At 53.6% G+C, this 10,009-nt stretch overlaps 1 protein-coding gene across 12 annotated transcripts in view; it reads right to left on the bottom strand.

Moving 5' to 3' along the window:
• The window catches only part of rsh (Rap GTPase activating protein radish), a 142,177-nt gene that overhangs the window by 110,217 nt on the left and 21,951 nt on the right, over nt 1–10,009 (bottom strand). For 11 of the 12 annotated variants that reach the window (XR_011716977.1, XR_011716978.1, XR_011716976.1 and 8 more), the window contains exon 1: nt 2,336–2,462. The exons of the other annotated variant lie outside the window; for it this stretch is intronic. The gene's annotated coding sequence lies outside the window, so the exon portion shown is untranslated. Of the gene's footprint in view, nt 1–2,335; nt 2,463–10,009 lie in introns of those variants that run through there. 12 annotated transcript variants of the gene reach the window in all.

Here is a 10,009-nt window from a genome sequence, read left to right as displayed (position 1 = left end):
CTGCAGACCACCTGCCTTCCCGCGTACCACACTAAGTGCTGCAGACCACCTACCTGCTCTATACGACACTAGGTGCTGCAGACCACCTCCTTCCCTCCACCACACTACGTGCTGCAGACCACCTGCCTGCCCCGTACAACACTAGGTGCTGCAGACCACTCACCTGCCCCGTACAACAATAGGTGCTGCATACCACCTACCTGGCCCCACACCAGGTGCTGCAGACCACCTATTTGCTCCCACACTCCACCTACCGGCATCCCATCACAACAAGTGCTGCAGACCACCTACCTCCCCCACATTAGGTGCGACAGATCACCTACCTGCCCATACAGTAGGTGATGCAGATCACCTAATCACCCTCATACCACAATAGGTGCTACAGACCATCTACCTGCCCTAACACTAGGTGCCGGTGACCACCTATCTGGCCCCACTCTAGGTTCCGCAGACCACCTACCTACCACAATACCACACTAGGTACTGCAGACCATCTAGCTGCCCCTACATCACAACAGACCACCTACCTAACTAACCACAACACCACACGAGGTGATGCAGACCATCTAATTGTCCCTACACCACACTTGGAGCTGCAGACCACCTACCTACCTATCACCACACCACACTAGGTACTGAAGACCACTTACATCACACTAGGTGCTGCAGACCACATATCTACCACCACACTAGGTGCTGCAGACCACATATCTACCACCACACTAGGTACTGCAGACCACATATCTACCACCACACTAGGTGCTGCAGACCACCTACCTTTATATCACACTAGGTGCTGCAGACCATCTACCTTCCCAACAAACCACACTAGGTACCTCACACCACCTACCTACCAGCACACTAGGTACCTCACACTACCTACATACTAGCACACCAGGTGCCTCACACCACCTACCTACCAGCACACTAGGTACCTCACACCACCTACATACTAGCACACCAGGTGCCTCACACCACCTACCTACCAGTACACTATGTGCCTCACACTACCTACATACTAGTACACCAGGTGCCTCACACCACACCCATCCACCACCACACCAGGCGCCTCACACCACACCACTATAGCGGCCTCACACCTCACATCATTCACAAGTGAGGGGTTCACTCCTGCCTCCCTGATGCACCTCAGTGTAGGGAAGGTGACCCGGGCACACCTGCAAGGACCGTCTTAACACCCAGTTGTGTTTGAGGTTATTTTTCTACTGTCTTCTGGTCCTCCACATGTACCCGTTCGTCCCATCGACTGTATGCTGGTCTGGGTCGATAATCTGGTCGTGGTCTGATGTACCTGTTGGTCTTCCGTTACGTCCGTGGACTTACGTACGTTTTGGACTACGTCGTCTATTTACAACACACATTGTGTATGTGTGTGTGTGTGTTCGTGTTCGGTCCTGACACCTGTTGTTTCCTCCTCAACTCTCGCTCCGTGTGTGTGTGTCCTCTGGGTTTGTCTCTTCGTTCCGTTAGCCACCTCCTCCTCCTCCTCCTGTTTTTTTTTTCCACAAGACGCACCTGGTGGTGGTTGGTCCTCACCACCACCACCAAGACCCCCCCTTTCCCTAACCCCCTTCCCCCCTTCTCCAACTACCTGTTGGTCTCGACTACCTGTTGTTGGTGTGGTGTGGTGTGGTTGGGGGTCTGGGAGTGGGTCCAGTAACAGGTGGTTGGCACTGCGTCCGGCACTAGCGGACCATCCCCACCCCCCCCACTCCAACCCCCCCCCCCCCGCCACACCACCACCCCCCCTCGCCCCCCCTCCCCCCTTCAGGGTCCTCTCCCACGGGGCCACTGGCGGCTGCGGTGTGAGGCTTTGCCCACCACACGAGTCCAGCTCCCTCGATCGACACCCGCCCGCCGCCCGTGGCACGGCGCCACCGATCGCGTCCAGAGAGAGAGAGAGAGAGAGAGAGAGAGAGAGAGAGAGAGAGAGAGAGAGAGAGAGAGAGAGAGAGAGAGAGCTTTAGTCGCACTCGACCCACGCTGAACTGAACACTAAGGGCTGGGTTTGGAGGGGAGGCCCTCCTCCTCTTGCCAGTGGGGGGCCAGCGGCTTGGGGGGGCCCTGATCTGTCCACTAGGATCGAGCTGGGGGCCCCTGATCTGTCCACTAGGGTCCAGCTGGGCTTTCCTCTGGCCTTAGATTCCCAGGCAGAGGGGAGCACGTAGCCAGGGAGTGAGGGGAGGGGGAGACGAGGATCTCGCCTCCCCTACCTGGCTCCCACGTAGCGACGCCCTGGTCCTAGCGGCCAGGACTGGTGCCTGGTGCCCCGGCGGGTCAGGTGAGCGGGCGGCGGGGGTCTCTGGTGACCTACCTGGCGGCACGGAAGGTCCTGCAGGTGCGTCGGAGGTCGGTAGAGCGGAGGGTCGCGCGAGCGGGTGTGTGCCTGACGGAGTCGCAGTGGCACCTGGTGGGCCCGCCGCCTCTCTACCTGCCTGGGCCGCACACCCGGGTTGCCACACGTCGCCATCGCACTCCGCCGCCGCGCCGCGCCATCCCTCCCTCCCTCCCTGGCCCTCCATCTAGCCTTCCTCACCCTCAGCTTTATACTAGACTTAGGACCTCCCTCCCTCCCTCTCTCCCTCACCACCACCAAGGACAATAAGGACAAACGTAAAGGGAATCCTCACTCCAGGGAGAGGAATCGTGTGTCGCATCCCTCCCTCCTTCTCCCTGGAGTCACCTGCCCCTCCGTTCTGGAAGACCTGCAGCCCACACCACCACCACACCTTGTGTTACACCTCTAGAGACCAGGAGGGAGGCGGAGGGCGCCCTCCTCCTCCTCCTCTTCCTTCTCCCCTCCCTCATGTTTAACATTAACATCTCTTCTTCCTCCCCTCCCAACTGTGGAGGTTAATCTTGTCCTGACCTGCTCTCTCCTCCTTCCCTCACCTCAGCCTCCTCCTTCACCACCTCCTCCTTCCCTCACCTCAGCCTCCTCCTTCACCACCTCCTCCTTCCCTCACCTCAGCCTCCTCCTTCCCCCGACCTCAATCGTGAGGCTGCCTGGGGCTACCTGAGTACCATGGTCGGCGCAGCACCAGCAGCAGCAGGCGGCCGCCATACGAGGCTCCACCGCCGCCGCCGCCGCCGCCGCTGGTGGTGGTGGTGGTGGTGAGCTCTTACGGTTGTTCCCCTTTCTCGTCCTCCCCTCTCCTCACCCCTCTCCTCCCACCCCTTCCCCTCTTCCCCAAAGCACCACCACCACCACCACCCTCCAACTCTCTCTCCCCCCCCTTTCCCAGACTCCTCCACACACCACACACACACACACACCTTCCCTCCCCTCCCCTTCCTTCCCTCCTCCTCCTCTTCTTCTTCCCCTCCCCCCACCCCCACACACACACACCTTCCCTCCCCTCCCCTTCCTTCCCTCCTCCTCCTCTTCTTCTTCCCCTCCCCCCACCCCCACACACACACCTTCCCCTCTTTCCTCTCACACTCCACCGTGTGATCTTCTGCTACCCCCCCCCCCCCCCTCCAACCTCCATGTGTCGTGTTCCACCTCTCCTGGGTCGTCCTGCTCCACTTCACTTGTCGTCCTTCTCCTCCCTTTGTCGTCCACCTCCCCACCGCCGTCATCCACTTCTCCATGTCGTCCTCTACCTCCACTTGTCGTCCTCCACCTACCTTTCTTCTCCTCTCTCTCCACGTGTCCCCTCCCCCCTCCTCCACTTGTCCCCCTCTACCTCGCATTGTCGTCCTCCACCTTCTATTGTCGTCCTCCACCTTCTATTGTCGTCCTCCACCTCCCACTGTCGTCCTCCACCTTCTATTGTCGTCCTCCACCTTCTATTGTCGTCCTCCACCTCCCACTGTCGTCCACCTCCCACTGTCGTCCTCCACCTTCTATTGTCGTCCTCCACCTTCTATTGTCGTCCTCCACCTTCTATTGTCGTCCTCCACCTCCCACTGTCGTCCTCCACCTCCCATTGTCGCCCTCCACCACCAGGGAGACTTTAAGGGAGAGAACCCAATCCTCCCTCGGTTATATACCTAAAACAGGGAAGTATCAGAGGAGTGGGTTGTCCCCCTTGTGTGTGTGTGTGTGTGTGTGTGTGTGTGTGTGTGTGTGTGTGTGTGTGTGTGTGTGTGTGTGTGTGTGTGTTGTGTCCCCTCAGGTGGGGAAAGGTTAGGGGAAGCTTAGCACCATCCTGGACCAGTGGTGGACCGGGGCTGGTCCGTCCCTGGTCCAGGCTGCTGGCAACTGTGTTCAGCAGGAGAGATGAGCGTTTTCTTCCGCTGATTGGATGAGGATAGAACTTTTGCTATATTAGGTCACCGAGGCATTCTCCTGACCCTCCCCATACCAGGTCATGGTGGCACTCTCCTAACCCTCCCATACCAGGTCATGGTGGCATTCTCCTAACCCTCCCATACCAGGTCATGGTGGCACTCTCCTAACCCTCCCATACCAGGTCATGGTGGCACTCTCCTAACCCTCCCATACCAGGTCATGGTGGCACTCTCCTAACCCTCCCATACCAGGTCATGGTGGCACTCTCCTAACCCTCCCAAACCAGGTCATGGTGGCACTCTCCTAACCCTCCCATACCAGGTCATGGTGGCACTCTCCTAACCCTCCCATACCAGGTCATGGTGGCATTCTCCTGACCCTCCCATACCAGGTCATGGTGGCACTCTCCTAACCCTCCCATACCAGGTCATGGTGGCACTCTCCTAACCCTCCCATACCAGGTCATGGTGGCATTCTCCTGACCTTCCCATACCAGGTCATGGTGGCACTCTCCTAACCCTCCCATACCAGGTCATGGTGGTACTCTCCTAACCCTCCCATACCAGGTCATGGTGGCACTCTCCTAACCCTCCCATACCAGGTCATGGTGGCATTCTCCTGACCCTTGCAATACTCATGAGCCACTCATCACATGACCTGTGTTTACATTATCCCAGGTCATGTTCTGAAGTGGGGAAATATACGAAAAAAAAATGTTTTTATTATCATAAATAAAGTCGAACACTGCTATGTCTACCTTGATGTTCACAAAGGTCAATATCAACAGGCTTTACCTAATCTAACCCCCAACCCCCACCTAACCTAACCTAACCCCTCAATCTAACCTAACCCCTCAAACTAACCTAACCTAATCTAACCCCTCAATCTAACCTAACCCCTCAAACTAACCTAACCTAATCTAACCCCCAACCTAACCTAATTCAACCTCCAACCTAACCCAATTCAACCTCCAACCTAACCTAACCTAATCTAACCCCTCAATCTAACCTAACCCCTCAAACTAACCTAACCTAATCTAACCCCCCAATCTAACCTAACCCCTCAAACTAACCTAACCTAATCTAACCAACCAACCTAACCTAACCTAACCCCTCAAACTAACCTAACCTAATCTAACCAACCAACCTAACCTAACCCCTCACACTAACCTAACCTAATCTAACCCCTCAATCTAACCTAACCCCTCAAACTAACCTAACCTAACCCCTCAAACTAACCTAACCTAATCTAACCAACCAACCTAACCTAACCTAACCCCTCAAACTAACCTAACCTAATCTAACCAACCTAACCTAATTTAACACCCAACCTAATATAACCCCCAACTTAACCTAACCTAACGCCATCTAACCCCAACCTAACCTAACTTAATCTAACCCCAACCTAACCTAACTTAATCTAACCCCAACCTAACCTAACTTAATCTAACCCCAACCTAACCTAACTTAATCTAACCCCAACCTAACCTAACTTAATCTAACCCCAACCTAACCTAACTTAATCTAACCCCAACCTAACCTAACTTAATCTAACCATAATCTAACCTAGCCTAACCCCATCTAACCCCAACCTAACCTAACCTAACCCCATCTAACCCCAACCTAACCTAACCCCATCTAACCCCAACCTAACCTAACCTAACCCCATCTAACCTAACCTAACCTAACCTAACCTAACCCCATCTAACCCCAACCTAACCTAACCTAACCTAACTTTATCTAACGTCTCGGGGTGAACGGCAGCTCCGAATTTGTTGACGTTTATGACTTGTGTCCGTCCCCCCCCTCCTCCCTATATTCAATGACGTCACGCCTCGGGCCCAGAGGCTTCTATGATATGAGGTCATAACTCAAGCCCCGCCCATACGTCATGACGTCACACGCCAGGCCCCTCCCACGCCGCCCGCCACGTCATGGGAGGAGAGTCCCCCCGGTGGCTGACGGGGGCTGTGGTACTGGTGGAGGAGAGAGAGAGAGAGAGAGAGAGAGAGAGAGAGAGAGAGAGAGAGAGAGAGAGAGAGAGAGAGAGAGTACTTGCGATTGTTCACGAAAAAAAAGAAAAAATAATATATATAATTTTGCCAACAGGTAGTACCAGCACGTAGCGTTCACCGCAGCAAAATCGAGAGCCACGCGTTGTCCAGTGCGAGATGTCTGGATGCCAGCAGTAGGGTGGGGCAGAGGAGGAAACAGCTACATGGGCCAAAGGAGTGACACCTGACAGCCACTGAAGTGTCTGTTCATTGCGTTGCCAGAGAGAGAGAGAGAGAGAGAGAGAGAGAGAGAGAGAGAGAGAGAGAGAGAGAGAGAGAGGGGAGGTGGGTTGAACCAGGGGAGATGGAGCGGTCAGTGGGGGGGGGGGGGGGGACCACTGGGACGTCTGTAAGTGTGGGAGGGGATGTGGTTGGGAGGGGGACTGGTTGCGGTGCATTACACATGACAGCGAGAGGGTCGATGTGAGCCATTCTTCGTCTGTTCCTGGCGCTACCTCGTTACGCGGGAAACGGCAAACAAATGGGTGTGTGTGTGTGTGTGTGTGTGTGTGTGTGTGACACTCGTGGGGCCCCACATCTTGAGCATCTCCCACTATCACACAACCTTTTTCCATTCCTGTGTGGTGTCTGCATTAACCATGTCCTCAGTCATTCCCTTGTGTTCATCCACCAGTCCTACGTTGTAGAAGTATTTCTTTACATCCTTTTTAACAAACCTTTTCATGTTATGTCCTTCTGGTTCCTCTATCCTTACATCTCTGGAGGAACTGCTCACATGATCTCAGACTCACCGGTATGTTTTAAAAAAGCTTAGATGTTGTGATCAAGTCACCCCTCCCTCCTCTCTCTTCACAGGTAGGGAAATTCAAAGCCAACTTCTCTATTAGCTCTTTCCACTTCTTTAAGTGCGGTGACGGAAGCATATTCCAGTTTGGGTCTTACGCAGGATATGAACAGCTTTGCTGAATATTTTTTTTCATCCACAGACTTGAAGGCTGCTCGAATATCTGCCGCTGGTAGACAGTCTGTCTCCTGAACTGGTCTCGTAGTATGGGACTCTGGCGACAGGTTAGGGACCATGTCGACTCCCAAAGTCCTCACCCACACACACACACACACAGGTTTCTGAAGTCTATTCCCTGTTACACAGTACTTAGACTTGAGGCAGTCTTTCGCTTTGTCTCGCCCCCCCCTCACTGCTTTACATTTCCACGGCTGAATTGCATCATCCACGTTTCAGACCAACTTTGGAGTCTCTTGAGATCTCCTTTGTAATATGATGCAGTCCTCCTCGCTTTTTCACTTCCCTCGTGACCTTTCCATCACCTGAAAACATAATTAGGTTGGACTCCATTATCTTCTGATAAGTCATAGACACAGACCGAGAAGCGTAATGGTCCCAAAACCGACCCCTGAGGCACTCCGCTGGGCACCTCAACCCATCTGGAAATAGCTACTCCAACACGCGTCCTTTGTTCCCTCCCACGCGAAGGAGGTTCACCCTTATACCTCCCTGGTGATCCAGCATCTTAGTTAGCCTCCCTTGCGGTACAGTGCCGAAAGCTTTCTGATACCCCAGATACACACAGTCCACCCAGCTTTCCAGTTTGTCCAGGACTGAGCTCCCTCTCTCGTGGAACACTAGGAAGCTAGCTATACAAGACATCCTTTCCTTAACCATGATGTCTCTCCCTCTCTCTCTCTCTCTCTCTCTCTCTCTCTCTCTCTCTCTCTCTCTCTCTCTCTCTCTCTCGCGCGCGCGCGCGCGTGTGTGTGTGTGTGTGTGTGTGTGTGTGTGTGTATGGTGTATACACCGATTATATCTCCACGGTGCACATCTCCCGTACCTTCAAAGTGCACACCTGTGTCTAGGGTGTAGAACCGCTGCACCCTGGCAGAACACCCTGCCTCTGTCAGGGTGTTGTGGGGGGGTAGGGTAGGGTAGGGTAGAGAAGGGTAGGGTATGGGAGGGGAGGGGAGGAGAAGCCGCCGCTCTGGTTCGTTCATTAAGCTGTGTTTAAAGTCTGTGAAAGGACTCGCTAAGCACTTAACACGATCGATAAGTCCAAAATAGATTCCGGATTAATCCGACAATGTTTGCTCGGCTGCCGTGACCCAGCAGGAGGAGGAGGGCTCTCCTTCCCCCTTCCCCTCCCCCCACAAGAGTAAATAGACGACGTGTCCGCCATGTTCTGGCGGGAAATGAATGGATTGTGTTTTTATTTCCCGCATTTAAAAGAAAAAAAAAAATTGTAACCCACATGGCCGTATCGTAGTGGGAAAGACAATGTAGAATGCATCTTACACATTCCAGTTGGATCACTCCACCCGTATCTATGAAGATATAGCTATCATTTGATGGGTCTTTATAGATAAAATCACCTCTGTCCGGCACTACTCTCACTCCAAGGGGGCCGCTATACTGCCTCTCCCCCACACACTAAGGAACCAGGTGATGACATCCCCTACTGGTCTTGTAATACACAATTCTTCCCTCGCTCGTTGCTCTGTCTCCTGCTCTCGATAAAATGGTTCATCTATATTCCCAAATGGTTTTCTTTGGTCACCCATACCTCAAAATCCTTCGACGAACTTTGGCATCAGGTTCTTCTCGCTTGACCTCCTCCATATAGCCTTCCCTAATCATGGACCTGTGGCATCTATGGTGGCTGGATCAGTTTGAAAAGTGTCTGGTATATGGTGGGGTTCCCTGGGGCTCCTTCTTAGCCCCATGATACTTTTTCCGTGAAAACTAATAAGCTTTCCTCAATACATACATGAAGACATTAACTGCTATGGAAATGAAGGCAGTAATGACACTCAATATCTCCTATAACTACGCTCCTCTGGCCTCTATACGCTACGGTATAATGACCCTTAGCCCTGATGCTAAGGCGACTCCATACAGGGGAAAAGAATAAAGACTTGGCACTTCCAGCGATTGGGAAACAGATGACAGCCGTTTCTCATGAAGAAAACAATATCTAGTGACAGTTTCTTTACGACAGAAGCAACAATGTTTCATGGCCAACTGTTCCTCTTTTCCTGCGCCTGTCTCTGCCTCTCCTCGAGCCCACTCATCTCTCACGTCTGCCCTCACAGTGAACACGTCTCCCTCAGCTGGTCTTGTGTATCAGTATCCCTCATCTTCCCTGACAGCATCTTATGGAAGAGCTACACACGTCCTCCTCCTCCTCCTCCTGTTGCATGACCTGGCTCACAACCCCAACCTCCCTCTCCTCACATGTAGAGTTCAGTGTCTCTCCAGATGCTGCTGACCTGACGCTCAGTGTTGTGGTGGAAGTCACTCCGTCAACTGGCCCCTGTGTTAGCCTGGACGATCTACCCGCTACTTGTCAACTCTTTACCGACAAACATCGTCCCTTTCATCATTACTTCCTGGCATATTCATCCTACGTCGCGTCGCGGTGTTAGCTGCATCGCTATTGTACGTGCCAGTGTTAGCTACGACGCTGGTGTATGTCCCGATGTTAGCTGCGTCGCAAGCGTATCTTACAGAGTCAGCTGCGACGCTGGTGTACGTCAGGACTGCGTCACCGAGAGTTGTTGCAGTGTGGCAGGGGATTCCCCCCCTCCTCTGGCGGTCTACGAGGCCAAGCTTTAACGCCGCTGTCATGCCTGAGCAGCTGTTGCCGTGTCACGTCCATGTCCTCCCTCCCTCCCTCACTCCACACCCTCACCCTCCAGAGTGCTCCTCCCACGTCACCAACAGTGGC

This window comes from Panulirus ornatus, chromosome 58, assembly GCF_036320965.1.
Source record: "Panulirus ornatus isolate Po-2019 chromosome 58, ASM3632096v1, whole genome shotgun sequence".
Classification (NCBI taxonomy): Eukaryota; Metazoa; Arthropoda; class Malacostraca; order Decapoda; family Palinuridae; genus Panulirus; species Panulirus ornatus.
This window is presented reverse-complemented; position numbering and strand designations above follow the sequence as displayed.